General features: G+C 37.5%; 1 pseudogene across 1 annotated transcript in view; it reads left to right on the plus strand.

Annotated features, from left to right (window-relative positions):
• Positions 1-18,025, plus strand: part of LOC309844975 (microtubule-associated protein RP/EB family member 1-like) — a 151,535-nt pseudogene extending 133,510 nt beyond the window's left edge. The window contains exons 3-5 of the transcript in view: positions 14,505-14,566; positions 17,214-17,328; positions 17,366-18,025. The product of the transcript in view is annotated as a microtubule-associated protein RP/EB family member 1-like (transcript). The remainder of the gene's footprint in view (positions 1-14,504; positions 14,567-17,213; positions 17,329-17,365) is intronic.
• Positions 18,026-21,203: the final 3,178 nt, after the last annotated feature.

Consider the following 21,203-nt stretch of genomic DNA (forward strand, 5'->3'; position numbering starts at 1 on the left):
TTAGCAAAGAGGAAGAAGTCATATGTCATGGCCTTCAAGTTGGGATGGAGGAAGAAAAGCTAGCATAATCTTTGGAAAGCTTCAGGAACTGCTGTACCAGGCGCTACGAGAGCATGGGCAGCTGTACCAGAAAATGAGAGCCTGATGGGAAGTTGGTTAAAAGACAAAAAAAAAAAAAAAAAAAAAAAAAAGAAGAAGAAAAAGAAGAAGGCAGTCTGTATTTGTCCCCCACTTCATATATCTTATATAGGCATGCAATGTGGAAGTTTACTTTTTGCATTAGGTCAGTCTCTGATTATCCACCCTTTTTCCTAAACAGATCTAGAAAAACAGCAGCCAGATTTATACCATGCAGGCAGGAGATCTGACTGCCTTACAGTAAATTCAATGCACACAGAGCTTCCAATCAATTTTTAGTGCCTCATTTGTAAATATAAATGGGCTGCCAGCATGTAAGGATGAATGATAGAGACAAAACAAGCAAATAGGAAAAAGGAAATGGTGACAATGATGGAAGCAGAAAATATATTAGTAATATCTTCAGAGATATTGGAGAAGATATAGCAGCATTAAACAATACTTTAAAATCATTCAGACAAAAAGAAAAGAAACCTTGGAAAATTTAAATAGCCATAAAATAGCAAAATGATTGGAAGAAAAGTCAATCTTATCTCTCAGGGAAAAGAAAAAGATGATGGTTTTCAGTAAGAGAAAATAGAAAAGAAAATTGGTAAAGAAATTGAAGTAATCCAAAATCTGGCTAACACCACTCCAACAGAAGGAGAAAAGTGACAATGAAAGAAAGGGAATCTCGAAAGCAATCATTAAAACAAACAAACAAACAAACGCTGAAATAGGGGCATAGAATCTGGAGTCATAGGATCCAAAAAATGCTCAGCAGAGAGAATGAAAAATGGACCCTTATTTAGAGCATTTTATCACAAACATATAGGAGCACACAGAAAGGAAGGGGAATGTCCCACCATGGTATACAAGTCCTAAAATTAATATCATTTGCTTCACATCCTTCCACAGGAATGCAGGGTATCCTAACCTCTTGGTACTAAAACACCTGCCTCCTCCAGCTTCTTGTCCTTCACTCCATTCCAGAATGCGTCCCCCTGTGGGCCTGAAGTATCCTTCTCCCCGGGACTGTAAGTACATGTACCTAATAAAAATGGTGTTAATCTCCTCTGCTCACTGTCAGAGGTCACATGTTCAGACATCCCTGTAATCACAGAACATGAGTTCCTCCCTCACTAATGGGGTGAATAAGCGACAGCTAAAACACTAAAATATTTTAAAGAACAGAAAAGTCAAATGAAAGTGATGATAAATCAGAAGCAGATTTTCAAATGTAGCAGGAGAAACAGGACGAATTTTCAGCAATGTTTTCCAAATTCTGAGGAAAAGCCCATTTACAACCTAAAATTCTTTGTCCATTAGAGTATCTAATACATGTCAGAAAATAAAAGTACTTTAGACTTTCAAAGTATAGAACATTTGAGTCGCCTGTACCTTTTTATAGGAAGCTGTGTGAGGACGATTCCTGCCAAAGCAAGAAAACAAACCAACATAGAAGAATTGTGATCCAGAGTAGGAGACTCAACACAGTAGGGAGATGAAAAAAATCCCAAGATCAGAGCAAAAAAGAAATCTCCATGTGATAGTTGTGCAGTAGGACGAGAGTGCACAAGGTCATATTTTAGTAGGGAAGTCAAATGTCTCCATTAGACATGTGTTCAGCAAAATAAAATATACTTGAAAATGAGTTGAAAGCTGTGGCCATATGGAAAATTTTATGATGAGGCATTTTACAGAGTTTTTGGAGTGTTTGGGGTGACCTATTCCTAAGTTCAAAGAAAACCAAATCAAAGCAGGGTGGGGGTTGTTAACTTTAACTCGAGTAACACAATCAACACAGAGGAAGGAAACAGAATCAGAATACATTTCTTGGTTCACAGTGAACAATATCTGAAAAGTCATCATGGAAATACAATTGTTTTTGTTTTTGTTTTTGTTTTTGTTTTGGGAAATACAATGTTTTTAAGAAAAATTAAGGTATATGTATATTGAGAGGAAAAGAGAAGGAATAAGTGAGCCAAAAAGCTAATAATATCTTACAGTAAGAATTTGTTAGGTAGTGTTTAAATTGATTAAACAAGATACAGCAGTATATTCATATTCTTCAGAGTTATGGAGATATTACCAAACAAAATAGTTCAATATTAAATGTATTTGCCTTTGAGGTATAGAAGAAGTCTTAAAGAGTCAGGGAAAATTTTCTTTAAAGTAGTTATTGAGAGGGTATGTGGGTGACTGAGTCAGTTAAGCATCTGCCTTTGGCTCAGGTCATGATCTCTGGGTCCTGGGATTGAGCCCCGTGTTGGGCTCCTAGCTCAGTGGGGAGCCTGCTTCTCCCTCTCCCTCTCCCTCTGCCCTCCCCACCCCCGCTCTGCTCATGTTCTCTTTCTCTCTCAAATAAAGAAAATCTTAAGGGAAAAAAAAGTAATCTTTCCAGGAGTAGTCTACTTTCAAACCAATTTAATGTAATACATTTATTGAGAATAAATATTAACGTATAAAACAAATCTGGCTTATGTTTCTGATTGTTGAAAATGTGTCTCACAGTCATACCCACTGACAAATCATGTGGTGTTTTCCACTATTTTTTTCTAGTGAAAATACAAGTGTAATTGCTTTCACTATGACATTTTTTGCTATATTAATTCCATTTTTTAAACTTAATTTTAGTGCTTCAATTCATTCCCCTCCAGCTCACATGGTAAATTAATTGGAATCTTCTTAAGAACCATTATGATGCTCTCATTAAGATTACCCTTTTGGGATCAAATTATGTTAAAAATAAAATGATTCTGGAGTTCTAATTTATCTCTAGTTTATGGCAATTGGGGACCTAATTTATCTAGTGATGATCACCCTGAATCACTGGGCCATAGGTGGTGATGGGTGCCTCATCATTTTTTAGGATATTATATCTCTGAAGATTCTGGTTGTAACTTGAGATATTAAAAAAAAAAAGTTGATGATTCACTAAAAATCTATAGCAAGGTTACATTCAAAAACTACTTTTACAGAAAGCCTTTTATTATTTTTTTATTAAGGTAAAATTAACATACAACATTTTATTATTTCAGGTGTAAAACAAAGATTCCATATTGTATATATTTCAAAATGATCACTGCAATGCCTAGTTAATATTCCTTACCATATAGTTAGTGATTTTTTTCTTATGATAAGAAATTTTAAGATTTAGTTTCTTAGGAACTTTCAAATACACACTACAGTATTATTAACTACAGTCACCTATAACTGGAAGTTTGTACTTTTTTTTTTTTTTTATGTGGGCTCCACTCCCTGCCTGGAGCCCAAATGTCAATGGGGCTTGAACTCATGATCCTGAGATCAGAACCTGAGCTGAGACCAAGAGTCAGATGTTTAACCAACTGAGCCACCCAGGTGCCCCTGGAAGTGTGTACCTTTTGACTGTCTTCATGTATTTTGCCCACCCCCTACCCTCTGCCTTTGGCAATTACCAATCTGTGCTCTGTGTCTATAAGCTTGTGTTTTTGTTTGTTTAAATTCTCACATATAAGTGAGATCACATGGTACTGGTCTTTCTCTGACTTATTTCATTTAGCATAATGCCCTCCAGTTGCACTGTAGAAAGCCTTTTAATGTCTGATAATTCACTCCAGGTCTAAGTGATAACATGATATAATGATAATAAAAGGCCATTATTAGAATTGAGTTTGTAAGTCTACATTTGGAAACTAAACATTACTGAGGTAATGCCCCTGCATCCTAATGTGCATACAAAATAATATTCAAAGATAATCCTAATATTAAACATGCTTTTACTTGTCCAAAAAACCCCACATCCTTATATTTGTAAGAACATGTATATTGCTGTTTGGTTCTAAAGTGATGGTCACATGAATATCGACCTAAATGTCGGTTTAGTGTTATGGTTACATTTAATAGAAATCTGCACTTTGGCACTGTGGTTAAGGAATAGGGGTTCTGTATCTAGCAGCACCTATAGGGATAACTGTTGGTGGAAATACAAATGATGGAAAGCTCCAGATAGCTGTGCCCCACTTGAGAGTATAATAAAAAGAGGGTAAGGTGGACAGGTAAAGATGTATACCAAGGGGTATAAAATAGGAGTGCATGCTTGTGGCCACTCCAGGGTAATGAAAATAACAAAAATGGATCCTTAAACTAATGTCTCATTTTATGCAGAATTTTTTTTTCTAACTTTAAAAATTATCCTTTGAATTTAGAGAAATCTAAAACATTTTACAAATTAAGAAAACTAACAATTTAGTAGTGAATTTTGAAGTTAATATTTGCTAAGCTAAATGGATTGAGTTTTTCTTTTATGTTGACAGAATCGGCTTAAGATAAAACTGTAAATCTGAAAGGAACCTCCAGTAAGATAATTAGGTGAAGAAAGTAAATACCTTAATCAATATTTAAGGTACTTGTTTTGGACTCATTTTAGCCTTGGAAACAAGATAAACATTTAAAAAACAATTTTAGAGGTGCCTGGCTGGCTCAGTGAATAGAGCATGAGATTCTTCATCTCAGGGTTGTGAGTTCAAGTCCCAAAATGGGCCTGGATCTTACTTAAGTGAAAACAAAACAAAACAAAACAAAATAAAAACATTTCTAGTAGGAGCTGGTAAACCAAACCTACTTACAAAAAAAAGAAATGAGAAAAAGTCATACAGATGCATCAGTGACCTATGTACAAATTAAGACAAAAATATTTATCTGGTATAATTATGATTCTAATTAAATATTATCAAAATTGCCACAAGATCAAGTATCAACAGAATATGAATATACATCCAACAATTCCAATTCCAAAACAGCCAATTAAAACTGAGAAGATGTGGAAAACAACACTAATATCGCCCATGAATTCTATAGCTATTTCAAATTATTTCAAGATCCATAGGACTTAATGAACTAGTTTCAGGGGGCTTCTGAAATCGAAACAGCAATTCTCATCACTTCAAATAAGGTATCTAGGCACAAATTCGTTTTCATAAGTGTCTAGGAATATTTTTTCTTAAAACCTAATCATAATTATAGGAAACATCACTTCTGATTTCTGTTTAGTTTCACCACTATAGAAGATTTACTAAGTTTTTACCAGCCAGAAAGAAATAATGCATACTGGGAAGACAGATGATTTAAAACTACAGCTGAAATCTGATGTTAACATAAAATTATCATAAAACCTACTGACTCTAAATCAAGAAAACTGATTGGGGTGATACACCTTTTATGTTATTACATGTATACTTCTGATATTTGTGTACTGCATAAAGGTGATGTCTCAGGGCATGGCAGTGTCCAAGTGTAATGAAGAGTAAGGTCTTCCTGATGAGAAAAAAAAAAAGAAAATACCCTTTTTTTTTTTTTTTTAAACAAAGCATACAGTGTTCTATGTTACCAGAAAAAAAAAAAAAAAAAAAAAAGTGAAGAGTGAAGGTCACTCACTAGCCAGAAATTTATTGATACTTACCACTGGAAATTAATAAGAACACATGGGGCATTTATGCTGCTTCCAGTGGTCTTCTGATTTTGGGGGGGCTACCATGTAGCTTTAGAAAGTGAATTTGAACCTACACATGTATATGACTATGACTAATATTTGATTTGTCCGTTACTTGAAAAAACTGAGCAAATTGTAAAACTCTGTTCTCTGCGAGGCTCGTGCCCACACTGGCTGTCATCTCCCTGCAGGGAGAGGCCTATTCAGCCCTGCCTGAAGGGATGAATAGAGTACCTTGGTTTGTCCTTCTGATGCATCAGTCACTATCACTCAGAAAGTGAGATATGGAAATGACAGAAAACATCACAATAGCAAATTGACATATACAGACATGTCACATTCTGTCTTACACTAAAGTTTTCCCTGTGAGATTAAATATTAATTTTTTGTAGATGGGAAATTGTCTGCAAAATAACAATGTCCTGAATTATCATTCCACGAACAGATACGGAGTTTATTCACAGTTTCAATTAATGTGGTCTGAGAGGTTCCGCAAAGTGAATAATAAAGGGCAAGGGTAGTAGGAGAACATCTGAGCTATTCGTAAAGTTGTCGTGTTCATCTCAGACAAAGAATCCACAGAAGTGGATTTCTGAAGACAGAGATGGCCGAGCCTTTATGAAACACTGGACTGTCCCTAGACAGGAAAGATTCTGAGCCTTGTGACATCCTCATAATGATGCAGGTAGGCTGATTTAAAATCTACTACTACCAACCAAACTTTGACACACCTCAGAAAACACTGAGGAGGTGCTGAAAGGAAGAGGAAGGGAAAACTTTTAAGTTAATGCAGGTTGGAGGAGGGAAAAAAAAACAAACCACCCTAACCTGACATCCACCCTCAAGAAAATTTTACCATACCTATGTTCTCAGAATGGCTATAAGTAATGATTTTTCTTAAAGTAGAGTACAAAATCCCATTGCGCAACTACTAAAAATTACTATGAGCTAAATTACTTGGTATTGTGTGTTGTTAATTTAATAAGCACTTCAAGAGTAAAAATCTATCTTGGTAATGAATTGTATTAAATTAGTAGAGCTAAAGATCTAATCTATCCTTTTCTTAGTGATTCATGCTATCATTTTCTTGGGAAACTAAACATAGAAGATTATTGCTCAAAAATGGGTAAATGTTCAGACCCGAAAGGAAATTTAAATATATTTAATTGAAATTTCTAATTTTGCAAATGAGGTAATGATAGCCCATACAGATGATACTCAAGCTCAGTGGCATAGAACACACCATTAATATCAACTCTCCTACTCTTACCCGCCACTCTGTTCTGCTGTATCACATGCTGCCCGTGCTTGTGTGAAGCGGAGAAAATGTCTGACACAATGTCATGTGACCTGGTAATACTGGAAATGAGAATTATGAGATGACAATCCCATATTTAATTTCATCTGAATATCTGATGCCTGATACCTTCAAGTTTTTCCAAAGCAGAAATGAATTCTTGATCAAATATGATATTTCTATTCTCATCCCAGTGATTTTGTTTACATGAAATGTTTGGGTGAAGAAGATAAAAGGGCCACCATTTCAAAACAGTACAGTAGGGAATTGTGGTGATAAATAGCTCTTCAAAGACATGATGACAGATGCCATTAAAAGCCACAGGCTGTTAAATCTAGAGACTCGCCTATGCTTTGTTCTTGATTTCTAAATATATCCCAGGTTGTTTTCAGAACTTAAAACACAGTCATGGGAGCCTGGTGATTAGAGAAACTATTTGAAGTTTCACAATCAGAACAGTTGGCCCAGAGATGACAGAAGATGATGCTGAGTTTTACGAAGCAAATGCAAAATAGTAAGTGGAGCATGTTTTGGCAACGAATGAGAGAAACCAGCAGAGACTTATTGCATGTGTCAGATGACATTTTAGGTTATATGTGTTTCCCAGACACAATGCTTTTCAAGTGGCCCTCTTACCTCTAAGTGAAAAAGCTGGATGATTATTTGAGAAATATAAAAAGGAATAGAGTTTTGATTTCAAAACAAGCATTAAACAAACATATGGCATGAGTGTTAAAAGAGCAGGTCACAAGTTCTAAGGGCATAAGACTGTTACCATCTCTCACCTAAACTACCATAATCATTCTCTAACTGGTCTCCCGGAATAAATCTTCCTCCCTTAAGAGTTTATTGTTCGTGGACAATACAGAGGGGTCAGTTTTTGATTGAGGACATCTCATTATTCAACCCCAATCTCCCAAGGCCTTTCATCACATTTAGAATAAAATTCAAACCCACTTCTTTTGCCTAAATAGCCCTATGAGATTTGTCTCCTGACAAATCCTCTACCAGCCTGTTTCTGTCTGATACTTTGAACACAGTGGATCCCTTGCTGTTTATGAACATGCTAATTACCAATTAATTCCAAGATATTTGCTCTTGATGCTTCCTTCCTCTGGAATAGACTTCCCTCAGATACCCGTATGCTTGGCTCTCAAATTTCATTCAAGTTTATGTTCAACTGTCATCTTTTTACAACCTTATCTGAAACAATTTCCATTGACTCTATCTCTTTATCCTACTTTATCTCCTTTATGGTATACAACATTACTTGTGCTTTGTTATGCATCTATGTCTTTTATTTACACACTGTCTTGTGGACTTGAATGTAAACTCCATTAAGTCAGATTCTCATCTGTCTTGTTTATCTTATATCCTCAGTGCCCCAAACAGTGCCTTGCACACAACAGCATTCAATAAATATCCCATGGAGTAAAAATGAATAAAGAAATTTTTACATTATATAATGTTGCCAAAGTATTCATATGGTTTTAAAGTAATTAGAGTAATTAAAGCTTAGCTTATCCAAATATACTGGGCTCATTAAGGGATGGGAGTGGGGCGATGTCCAGTCTTATCCCTCATGGACAATACTTATACTTATGACCCGGGATTTATCTCTTAACTTGGATGTGGCTCTTCTTTTTTTTTTTTTTTTTTAATTTATTTGACAGAGGTCACAGGTAGGCAGAGAGGCAGGCAGAGAGAGAGGAAGGAAAGCAGGCTCCTTGCTGAGCAGAGAGTCTGATGCGGGGCTTGATCCCAGGACACTGGGATCATGACCTGAGCTGAAAGCAGAGGCTTTAACCCACTGAGCCACTCAGGCGCCCCGGATGTGGCTCTTCTAAATTAATACTAATGTCTGTTATTAATGTCTTCTTTTGGACTATTAATTGATTTTCTTGGTATCCATTTTAAACTATATTCATTTCCCAGTGTTTGTTGTGGAAAATGACAGATTTCCAGTTGGATCTCAAACATCATCTGATTCAACAAGGAAAATAGACACCACACCAGTCTTCCTTTTCCCCACAGCTTTCCCCTAACTTTTGTCCAAAATACATACCACACCAGCCCTGTGCCCTGATTTAGATGAAATTGTCAACTCTGACTGGTAGAGCAGAACAACCCCCAACTGGATCACACCCTGATTAGATCAGAAACAGGGCTATACCCTCCTAAGATACACTATAAAAAAGGAGGAAATTATATTACTGTCATAATACTTGGTTTATTTAAAGTGACAACATCTATTACCACTTGGCACTTAAAATATTTCTTATTCTCTTAAGCCAATTTGTACGCTATTTCAAATTCATTGCATATTCTAAGCAAAATAATACTCAAATCGAAGCTGATGAAGTCTATATGACACTTCTTTAAAAAGGAAGTCTGCTGCTAGCATCCTGACAGAGGTGGTTCCTACAGCTGCAGGAGGAAGGTTAGCCTGAGGCATGTGAAATAGACAAGTACCTCTCCCTAGGCATTTATGTTATAATATCTTGACTAGAGGTCATATTTTAATTTTCATTGTTTCTTTTTTTTTAAGATTTTATTTATTTATTTGACAGAGAGAAATCACAAGTAGATGGATAGGCAGGCAGAGAGAGAGAGAGAGAGGGAAGCAGGCTCCCTGCCAAGCAGAGAGCCCGATGTGGGACTCGATCCCAGGACCCTGAGATCATGACCTGAGCCGAAGGCAGCGGCTTAACCCACTGAGCCACCCAGGCGCCCCTTCATTGTGTTTCTTGAAGGAAAGTAGAAGAGCATGCTCAAACAGTCTAATTTAGTGTGTTTCTATCTTATTAAGAAGTTAAGATATTTCTAAAGCTTAGGTTTGCCAAAAAGGCTGAATACAACTGAAAACCTTGAAGTTTTATCTCTGGTTCAATATCATCAATGTCCTCCCTACTCTCTCTTCCTGCTGAAGCACTGGCATGCTCTCTCAAAGATGAAAAATTATTATGCAAGTCTGTCAGTTAGGAGGCTTGGCATTAATGCCAAATACCATTTTCTATGTTTGTATCTTTCTTCGTGGTATATGAACTGGGTTTATTTTGACTGTCCTTCCAGGTACACATTCACTCTCCTCCAACTCTGCTTTTTGCCCTGGGAGACTGACCCATATGGATTTCACTAGAACGATCCTTTGTGCTAGAGTTAAGGGCAGAAAATAAAGAATACTGCTAGAAGCATGAAAAGAGGTTAGGAGAATAAGGTCAATCCTGGCTCTCTTCTATGCTGTCTTCTTTCTCTGTGTATGTCTCATGACATCTCTCTCTCTCTCTTTCTCTCTTTCTCTGTCTCTCTCTGGATTATTCTACAAATCCCTCTGCTCACCACTTGGGCTTCTGTATGTTATTGGTGGACTATTGCTAGCACTAGGACAGTCCATTACTTCCTGCATTTTCCTTATTTGACTTCCTGCCCACACCCTGGCACAATAGTATATTTATTTACTTCTCCACCAATTTCTCAATTTGAGGGTCATGTTAGAAATCGGAATGGTATCACCATTCAAGCTTAGTCCTGGGGAAAAATAAAATGCAAGTCCAAAGAGATTACAATACTATTAAAGTCCTTTGACAAATCCTAGCCAGTTTAATTTTTAATCATCTTTAAGATTCTATTGCCTTGCTTATTTCAAGCAAAGGAAAGTGATCTTAAAAGTAGTAACTTTAAGATATACACTGCCTTTTCCCCTCTCTTCTTTAGGACACTGAGTTTGAGATGATTTATTATGTGACTTATTTGATAAAAGAAAATCAGAATACTCAAGATGCATGGATTAGTCATGGAAATGACAAATATTGTGATTTAAAAAAAACTTTTTAAAATTATTATTTTTTTTAATTTTTATTAATATAAAATGTATTATTTGCCGGAGGGGTACAGGTTTGTGAATCGTCACACTCACACACTTCACATCACTCACCATATCACATACCCTCTCCAATGTCCATAACCCAACCACCCTCTCCATATCCCCTTCCCCCCCAGTAACCCTGTTTGTTTTATGAGATTTAGAGTCTCTTATGGTTTTTCTCCCTCTTGATCGCATCTTGTTTCCTTTTTCCTTTCCTTACCCCCCAAACCTGCCACTCCGCCTCTCAAATTCCTCATACCAGGGATATCATATGATAATTGTCTTTCTCTGATTGACTTACTTTGCTCAGCATAATACCCCCTGGTCCAATCCACATCTTTGCAAATGGCAAGATTTCACTTCTTTTGATGGCTGCATAGTATTCCATTGTATATATATACCACTTCTTCTTTATCCAGTCATCTGTTGATGGACATCTGGTCTTTCCATTGTTTGGCTTTTGTGGACATTGCTACTATAAACATTCAGGTGTATGTGCCCCTTCAGATCACTACATTTGTATTTTTAGGGTAAATACCCAGTAGTGCAATTGATGGGTCATAGGGTAGCTCTATTTTCAACTTCTTGAGGAACCTCCATACTGTTCTCCAGAGTGGCTGCACCAGATTGCATTCCCATCAACAGTGTAGGAGTCCTCTCCAACATCGGTCATTTTCTGACTTGTTAATTTTAGCCATTCTGACTGGTGTGAGGTAGTATCTCACTGTGGTTTTGATTTTTAATTCCCTGATGCCTAGTGATGTTGAGCACTTTTTCATCTGTCTGTTGGCCATCTGGATGTCTTCTTTGCAGAAATGTCTGTTCATGTCTTTTGCCCATTTCTTGATTGGATTATTTGTTCTTTGGGTTTTGAGTTTGATAAGTTCTTTATAGATTTTGGATAGTAGCCCTTTATCTGATATGTCATTTGCGAATGTCTTATCCCATTCTTTCAGTTGTAATTTGGTTTTGTTGACTGTTTTTTGCTGTGCAAAAGCTTTTGATCTTGATGAAGTCTTACTAGTTTATTTTGCTCTTGCTTCCCTTGCCTTTGGTGAAGTTTCTAGGAAGAAGTTGCTGCAATTGAGGTCCAATCTGCTTCAGTGTGTCATTTAAAGCCTTTACTTCCTTGTTGATCTTTTGCTTCAGTGATCGGTCCATTTCAGTGAGGGGAGTGTTAAAGTCCCCTACTCTTACCATTGATGTGTTTCTTTAATTTTGTTATTAATTGGCTTATATAATGGCTGCTCATATGTTAGGGACGTAGATATTTAAAATTGTTAGATCTTCTTGTTGGGTAAACCTTTTAAGAATGATAGAGTATCCTTCCTCATCTCTTATTACAGTCTTTGGCTGAAAATCCAATTTATCTGATATAAGGATTGCCACCCCAGCTTTCTTTGGATATCCATTATCATGGTAAATTGTTTTCTACCCTGTCACTTTAAATCTGGAGGTGTCTTTGGGTCTAAAATGAGTTTCTTGTAGACAGCATATTGATGGATCTTGTTTTTGTTTTTTGTTTTTTTATCCATTCTGATACCCTGTGTCTTTTGATTGGGTCATTTAGCCCATTTACATTCAGGGTAACTACTGAAAGATACAATTTAGTGCCATTGTATTGCCCATAAAGTGACTGTTGCTGTATAATGCCTCTGTTCCTTTCTTGTCTACTACTTTCAGGCTCTCTCTATGCTTTGAGGACCCCTTTCAGTATTTCCTGTAGGGCTGCTTTGCTGTTTGCAAATTCTTTTAGTTTTTGTTTGTCCTGGAAGCTTTTTATGTCTCCTTCTATCTTCAGTGAAAGCCTACCTGGATATAGTATTCTTGGCTGCATATTTTTCTCATTTAGTATCATGCCAGTCCTTTCTGGTCTGCCAGGTCTCTGTGGATAGGTCTGCTGCCAATCTAACATTTCTTGTCCTGAGCTGCTTTCAAGATTTTCCCTTTGTCACTGAGACTTGGAAGGTTTACTATTAGAAGACAGGGTGTGGACCTATTTTTACTTATTTTGAGGCAGGTTCTCTGTGCCTCCTGGATTTTGATGCTTGTTCCCTTCACCAAATTAGGGAAATTCTCAACTTTGATTTGCTCCAATATGCCTTCTGCACCTTTCTTTCTTCTCCAGGGATCCCAGATATTCTAATATTGTTTCATCTTTTGGTATCACTTATCTCTCAGATTCTCCCCTTGTGGTCCGGTAGTTGTTTGTCTCTCTTTTGCTCAGCTTCTTTATTCTCTGTCATTTGGTCTTCTATATCACTAATTTTCTCTTCTGCCTCATTTATCCTAGTAGTAAGAGACTCCATTTTTGGTTGCATCTCATGATTAGATTTTAGTTCTTTTATTTCTTCAGAAAGTGTTTCTCTAATATCTTCCATGCTTTTTTCAAGCCCAAGTAGCACCTTGAGAATTGTCATTTTGAACTCTAGTTCTGACATATTACCAATGTCTGTATTGATAAGGTCCATTGCCATCAGTACTGCCTCTTATTCTTTCTTTTGTGGTGAGTTTTTCTGCCTTGACATTTTATTCAGAGAAAAATATATGAATGAAAGAATAAAATACTAAAAGTGTGGCAAAGACCCCAGAAAAATGTACACTAACCAAATCAGAAGAGATCCAAAACCAGGGGGAGAAGAAATTGGGATAAAAGAAATAAAACAAAATAAAAAGAAATAAAAATAAAAATAAAAGAAATAAAAATTAAAAAAAACAAAAATAAAAAATCAGACACACACACACACACACACACACACACACACACACACATATTAACTAATGAATAGAACAGAGCCACCTACTTGATTTTGGGTGTATTTTGGTGTCTTAGAAGAAACTACCTCCCAAAATTTTAAAGAATGAAAAACTTATATATATATATATATATACACAAAAATAAAGGTAAACATGATGAAGGGATAAAATATGACTGTAAAGATGAAAATTTTTAAAAATCCTAAAAAAAGAATTGATAAGATAAGCTGGTTGGAAAAATTAAAAAAAAAAAGAGGAGTGAATGTGCTCAGCCTGGAAACTAGAACAAAGCCATGTGCTAGATTAGGGTATATTTTGATCTATTATAAGAAATTGTGTCCCAAAATTTTTAAGACAAAAAACAACCTATATGTATACAAAAAATAAGGTTAAATTACAATGAAGGGAAGAAATAGGACTATAACAATAAAGGTTTAAAAGTTTTTTTTTTTTTTTTAGAAAGGTATTGTTAAGATAAACTAGTTAACAAATGTTAAAAGAGGAAAGAGGAAAAGTTAAAAAAATAGAATAAGAAAAAAAAAATTAACTTTGCAAGACTAAAGGATCATGGGGGAAGATGCCATGAATTCTATGCATCACCTTCCCCTTACTTTGGAGTTCTGCTCCTCTCCTTGATCGGTGAGCTTGGTCTTGGCTGGATGGTCTTCCTGATCTTCTGAAGGAGGGGCCTGTTGCAGTGATTCTCAAATGTCTTTGCCTGAAGCAGAACTTCACCACTCTTGCCAGGGACTGGGCTAAGTAATCTGCTCAGGTTCGCTCTCAAAGCTTTTGTTCCCTGAACGCTTTCCACACCACTTTGGAGGATGGGAATGAAAATGGCGGCCTCCCACTCTCTTGCCCAGAGGAGCTGAGAGCTTGGGGCCCCACTCCTCAGTGCACCCCGGAGACAAGCAATCACTCCTGTCTCCCTCTTCTCTGGCCACACTCTGAGTTCACCTGGCCTGTGACTGAGCATTTCTATCTCTGGCACACAGCCCCATCTGGGGTCTCCAAATCCAGCAGATTCCTGCCGTGCTTCTCCTCCCAGAGCAGGAAGGTGAGTCTCCCCAGATCTGCCACTTGTGGGGTCCCTGCTCAAAGAGCAGTAGTCCACCTGTGCCTTGGATCATGGTTTAGGCAACCCCAATCTGAAAGCTCACTCTTCGGCTCTGTCTTTATAGTTAGCTTCCCTACTCTGATACCTGGCAGATCTGTCACACTCAGACACCCCCGATCTTTCTGTGACCCCGTGGGACCTGAGGCCACACTGTCCCCGTGAGGGTTCCACCCCTGCTTAGCCTCTGGAGTAATGCCCCTCAGTGGAGCAGACTTCTAAAAGTTCTGATTTTTTTCTCCACTGCTCGCCGCTTGCCAGGAACTGACACTTCCCCCCACGGTCTATCTTCCCATCACTTTGGATTCACTTCTCTGCAAGTCCTATCTTCCAGAAAGTAGTCGATTTTCTGTTTCTAGAATTGCTGCTCTTCTTCTCTTCTATTTCCTGCTGAGTTTGTAGGTGTTCAGAAAGGTTTAATACCTATCTAGCTGAACTCCTGGGATCTGATGTCATTTCAGTCTGCTACTCCTCCACCATCTTGCCTCTCATTCTTGTTTTAAAATACTTTTTAAAAAATTTTTATTTTTAAGTAATCTCTATACCCAATGTGGGACTTGAACGCACAGCCTTGAGATTAAGAACCATATGCTCCACCTAACTGAGACAGCTAGGAGCCCTTAAAAATATTTTTCTTCACTGATTCACATAATATAAATTCTGCTCACCTATGAAAAACACATGTATTTTTCAAAAAAAATTATATTTAGGAAAATTTTATTTTTAATTTTTCTTGATTTATAAACTTTAATTATTTTAGAGGTGGGAAATGGGAGAAGGAGAAAGATTATCTTAGGCTCCTCGCCTGACTCAGGGCTCTGCCTTGTGACCTTGAGATCATGACCTGAGCTGAAATCAAGAGTCAGACGCTTAACTGTTTCAGTCACTGAGGTGTCCTGATACATTTTGATTTTATGTTTTTATTCTTAATTTCTAGATTTATTTCATTTTAGTCACAGAATATGAATGGCTGATATCTTATTTTTGGGAACTCTATGAGGTTACATTTGTTATTTAAAATAGGATCAATTGTGGCTTATTTTCTATGGAGGCAGAACACGCACACTTACAGTTTATAAAATGTGAAATATTTAAAAGGGGCTTACCAAAGAACACCTCGCTTCCTCTCTGAGTTTTGAACTAATTGAGAATGAAAACAGACAAATAGTAGAGGGAGCAAAAGTACTAACTTAATTAATAGTAGAGGCTAGATTGGAAGACATATGCTACTATAAACCCAATAATTTATGAGCTAATTCATTTCCTGTAATACAGATTATAGGATAGCACAGTGTAGTTTTAGTTTGCTTGACAGATAAACTCACGTATGTCCCTGTCTCTCATAGGCATAAGTGAATACTGGAAGTCCTAAATTGGTATGGGGGATAAAAAAATAATACATTTTATTTAGCTTTTTGACATTTAAGAGTGCTTTGAAACTCAAACCTATATTTAAAAACTCAGATCTTAAATTTGGCAGATCACCCTTTTTCCCTGAAGTGTATCTATCTAGCTACTGCCAATTTATGTATCTATCCTTTTTATTCACTTTTAAAATAAGATTTTATTTATTAATTTGCCAGACAGAGAGAGAGTGCACAGGCAGGGGGAGCAGCAGGCGGGGGAGGGTGGTGAAGCAGGCTCCCCACTGAGCCAAGAGCCTTATGTGGGGCCGGATCCCAGGACTCTAGGATCATGACCTGAGCTGAAGACACATGCTTAACTGATTGAGCCACTTTTTAAAATAACATACAATCAAATAGAACCTAATCATTAAAAACTAAAAAAAAAAAAAAAAAAAAAAAAAACCCCAGATAAATTAATATCTCTCCATGTCAAATACACAAAATTATTCTCCTAAGAGGTAACCATGATGAATTTAATGTCTAAACTTCTAGATCTTTCTGTGTGTATTCATGTATTCACATTTCTTTTACATTGCTTTTCTACAATGTAGGGCCCTTAGGCCGAGACGAAACCATCTGAATGGATCTAGCAGTGACTCTTTTCTACCCTGTTCAAAGGAGAATAATTATGGAATTAGAAATTATAGCTATAGGTTGCATTTCCTCCTGGAAACATGGACTTTCTGATCTACCTGATGAAATCAGCATTAACAGCTGATAACAGTGGTATTTGCTGTCCTTAGGTCTGCTGTTAATGTTAACCATTTTAATATAATTATTTCCTTTCTCTTTAAGTGTACTCTTCTTTTCATCCCTTTCTTTAGTAGTAGGTATATTTGCCCTCTTTTTCCAGTTACTTCCCTGTTTTTTCTTTACAGTGATAGTTATCACTCTTTCCCAGTATAATTCTTTGAGATTTCAATGAATAAAACCATGAATAGAGAATCAAAAAGTTTTAAATCTCTATGTGTGCTTTTCCATAATGTATTGTTTCCCATTTTGTTCAACTCTATTTGGCTTACACAGAAGTAGACTGAGGGGAAACATCCAGGCCTCTTTTTCATCAGGCCCAGTGGTTTGAATGAGAAGACAACAGAACTGAACCGAAGCCAGGCACAGTCAATAGACACAGCTCTGCCAAGAGTGGAAGACGGCAGTGAACATACAGTCAGTGTCACTTATAGGGGATAGCTTAAGTAGACATGATGTGCTAGCCTGGATCAATGAGTCCCTGCAACCAAATATGACAAAAATGGAACAGTCATGCTCAGGGGCTGCTGGGTATCAGCTTATGGACAGGTGGTTCCCCCCGCTCCTCTAGAAAGTGAACCTCCAGGCTAAGCTGGAACCTCCAGGCTAAGCTGGAACACAAATACATCCAGAAATTCAAAATAGGACATGCGGGTTTTAAGAGTGGGAGTTGACAAAATAACTTCTGTGGACAAATTACTAAATAGGAACATTTCAAGACAATTTTGAATTTGTTCACTGGTTCAAAATGTTTTTTGATGCAAACTATGATGGAAAAGTATAACCCTGCAGCTTACAGACTTGGTCAAGAAACTGCAGGGGCTCCCTCCCTTGTAGCTCTAGCTCTGAACAAACCCAAGAAACCTCTCAGCTCTATTAGTGAGCTCCCCAGAAGCCCTCACTATAACACAGAGAACCATGGTAACCCTGGAGGCCAGCCTGGGTGTGGTGTGAAAGAATCCTGGTGTGAGCAACAGAGATGATGGAGCAGCTGAGTCGATACAGCAGGTCAACATATCAAAACTTACTGTCTAAAACTCAGAGACAGAGAGACGTTTCTACTTTGGAAAGCTAAGGAACATGGAATTGATTTGCCAAGAGAGCGAGAGGGAAAACAACCTTGTATTGCAGAGCTGTGTGGACATTCTCTATGGCACAGATGAAGGCTTTGTGTTACCTGCCAAAGGGGGGGCCGCAGGAGGGGCAAGAAGATATTCCCAGGCTGGACCAGCAGAGCAACATCTGAATTCCTCACTTCAAATCATGTGCTTACCAGTAAAATACTCCCTTCTTTATTCCCATAGGGCTTGCTGGTTTCTTTATGTAATCAAAAAGTGCCTCTTCTTAAAGTGCACTTTGCAAAAGCATTACTCCTTTTCTGAGGAGTTTGGATTAGGAGCTTTGTAGCGAAGCACTATTAACATCTAACTGGGTCACCCAGGGAACAAAGAGGCAGACCATGGGGCTTACCGTGTGGACTCTGGTGACACTCATTGCTGGAGAAGGTGTTTCTATACAACACACTGAGGTGGAGTCCTCAGTAGAGAAATGTAAGAACTCATTTGAATTTTAAGCTCATGTGAAATCCTGGCAGAGAGTGTTTTAATAAATAAATGCCTGAAGAGTGCTTAACATATGCTTCCATATTTCAAAATATAAAATGTAACATGACAAGAGATTTTACATGTCTGACAATGGTGTCTGTGAAGGAAGGGCCAGACCTCTGGACCTTTGGAATCTGGTGTTCACCGGCCTTGCAGGACTGCTTGAATCTGCAAAGGCCTAGACCTTGGCCCAAAAGGAAAGTTCAAAAAGTTGCACTGTCAAGCCATTTGGCTTTATAGCCAAATGATATCCCCACTCTACAAAGCAAGAGGCATTGTAGTCTGGATAAACAGAAGGTGTGTTTCGGGCCTGAGGTGTTTGAGTTGAAGAGCTGGAAATTCACTGACTACTTCTCTGCTGATTTTCCAGTTATCCCTGACATTTCTATGTATTATGGTTTGTTTGTTTGTTTTAGGAAATGAGGTGTGCCCAGGATTTAAATCATCTCTGGGATTTGAATGAGAGTTGGTGTCCCATTTTACTGTCTTCTAAGCTTACATTGAACATGTTTCTCTTCTCTGCTCCCCCTGCCCACTGGGGACTTCTCTTTGGCTCCTTAAAGTTTTCTGCTTAGAGTTTAAGTTCAGCAGGTGGGTGGTCATGTTGCAAGTTCTCTGTGGACCCCCGGCAAAGGGTGGGACCAGTGAAGGCTCTTCTTACCTTGGAATCTGCAAGGCTGGGTGTTCTTTGTACCTGCTGTCCACAGCCCCGCACTGTTATCGAAATACTTTGTCAGCGCACTCACCTCTTTGGAGATAAAACTCATTACTGTGTTTGCTAAATGTTAGTTCTTTTTTATACAGTACCATGCCTGAATTATTAATCTATAACATATTTCATTCCTTAATGCTTCCTCATCGTCTTTCGATCTCATCACCCCTAGCCTATTCAGTTCCTTTGTTTGGCAGGATTCTGCAAAATGTGCATCACCCACTACTAGCAAGACTGCTCACCCCCTGATGTTTTGATTTGTTTCTAGTGGTAGTTTGCCTTCAATGTATGTAGAAAGCAGATATTTTATGTAAAATTGTTGTGTAGTGCATGCTCTATGTAGAATTCAGAGAAAAATCCAGATTCAGTGATTAACAATGCCCAAAAAATGCAAGTAACTAGCCATTGTTTCAATAACAATGGTACTATTTCTCTTTTGATCGCCTTTTAAACATTTTATTGGGAGCCCATTTTCAACCTAGTCTTTCTTGAAAGATCTTTTTTTTCTACATTAAATAGTTCCTTTTTTGTTTAAGATTTTATTTACTTAATTGAGAAGCAGGCTCTCTGCTGAGCAGGGAGTCCAGTACGGGGCTCAATCCCAGGACCTGAGATCATGACCTGAGGCATCTGAAGGCAGACACTTAACCAACTGAAGCATCCTACGTTAAACAGTTTCTAAATAAAATTCTGTATTTCAAGTTATTAAACTAATGTAAAGTAAAGTAAAATATAGTTTTCTGATCTGTCAGTCTCATCTTCCAAGTTCCTGTCTTTTTTTACAACTATAAGAGAATTCTTCATAAGACCCCATAATGATCTGTTTCCAATTATGAACATTTTTCTTGAGATTTCCCAGATTTCAACATCAATATTCTTATAGAAGAGAATGAAAATCTGTATTTTTAGGAATTTTTCTTAAAGTTTTAGAAAATTGTCAAATACCCAAGTCATACCAAAAAATACTGAATTGAAAAATGAAAGTTCTTCAAATTTCAGCATCTGTCTCTATATTCTTTTTTACTGTAAGTGCAGGATGAAAGGGATCCTTGGTCTCCCTTCTGTTCCAGGGCTCTTGTTGATTAAAGTCTGTATTCCCCAGGGGCCTGTTTCCTCAGCTCACCCTCGGACTTTGTTCCTGTTCTGCCCTAACCTACACTGTTTGCACTTACTTTCTCTTTCCTCTCAGAAATGACTACTTTTTTATTGATGATGATTATGACAGTAATTTTTATTTTTTGGAAATTTATGTTTTTATTGTGGACTGAGAATTTGCCCGAAGCTTATTACAAACAGTAGAGTGTTTAGTTCCTATCCTTCCTTTATAGAGGGAGAAATCTAAGCGAGGTGCACTTGAGTGACTTTGTCCAGGGTCCCTGTAGCCTCTCCTTTAGCCATAGAGTCCAATCCACAGATAACCCACTGCCAGGCATTAACAGTGAGTGATAAAACAGAAGATGGCTCTACTCAATCCTAGAGATTCTCAGAGGCAAAACCCTCACCTGACTCCCTGTGGTACATGGACAACTATGGTGCTGCATAAAGATTCTCTGCTTCTGTCTGGAGAACAAAGGAACTGTCTTAGCTTTCTATCTCAGATGGTCCCAGTAAATTGTCTCTGACTCACAGCAAAGGAACTAATTCCATATGTAGACCTGTGTCAGGAACAAGGTGTGTCTGTCTCCATTTGGCTAGTCGAGTTAGTATTGGGGAAAATATAATTGATGAAGTATATATTTTCCCTGAAATACATTTGCATGAAATGCATGTTTATGCATGCCATGCAAATTAAGCATATATACATGTATGTATCTGTATATGTGCTTTGTAAATATAAATACATCAACGGGTAGGTAAAAGCACAGATACAGACATAGGAATGGATCTAGGTAATCCAGAACAGTAGCTCAGAGCATGGCTTCTGAGTCAGTCTGCTTGGTTTTGAATCTCAACTCCCTAACAAGTTCTTCTATTTTTAAAAATTGATTTGGTAAGCCATCTGAAGTACAGTCTAAAGGCAGAACTGAATAATACAATGGAACACAACACAACCAAACCAAGCCAGTAACGGGGGAAGGATAAAAAACAAAACAAAACAAAACAAAAAA

Source organism: Mustela nivalis (genome assembly GCF_964662115.1).
Source record: "Mustela nivalis genome assembly, chromosome: 12".
Classification (NCBI taxonomy): domain Eukaryota; kingdom Metazoa; phylum Chordata; class Mammalia; order Carnivora; family Mustelidae; genus Mustela; species Mustela nivalis.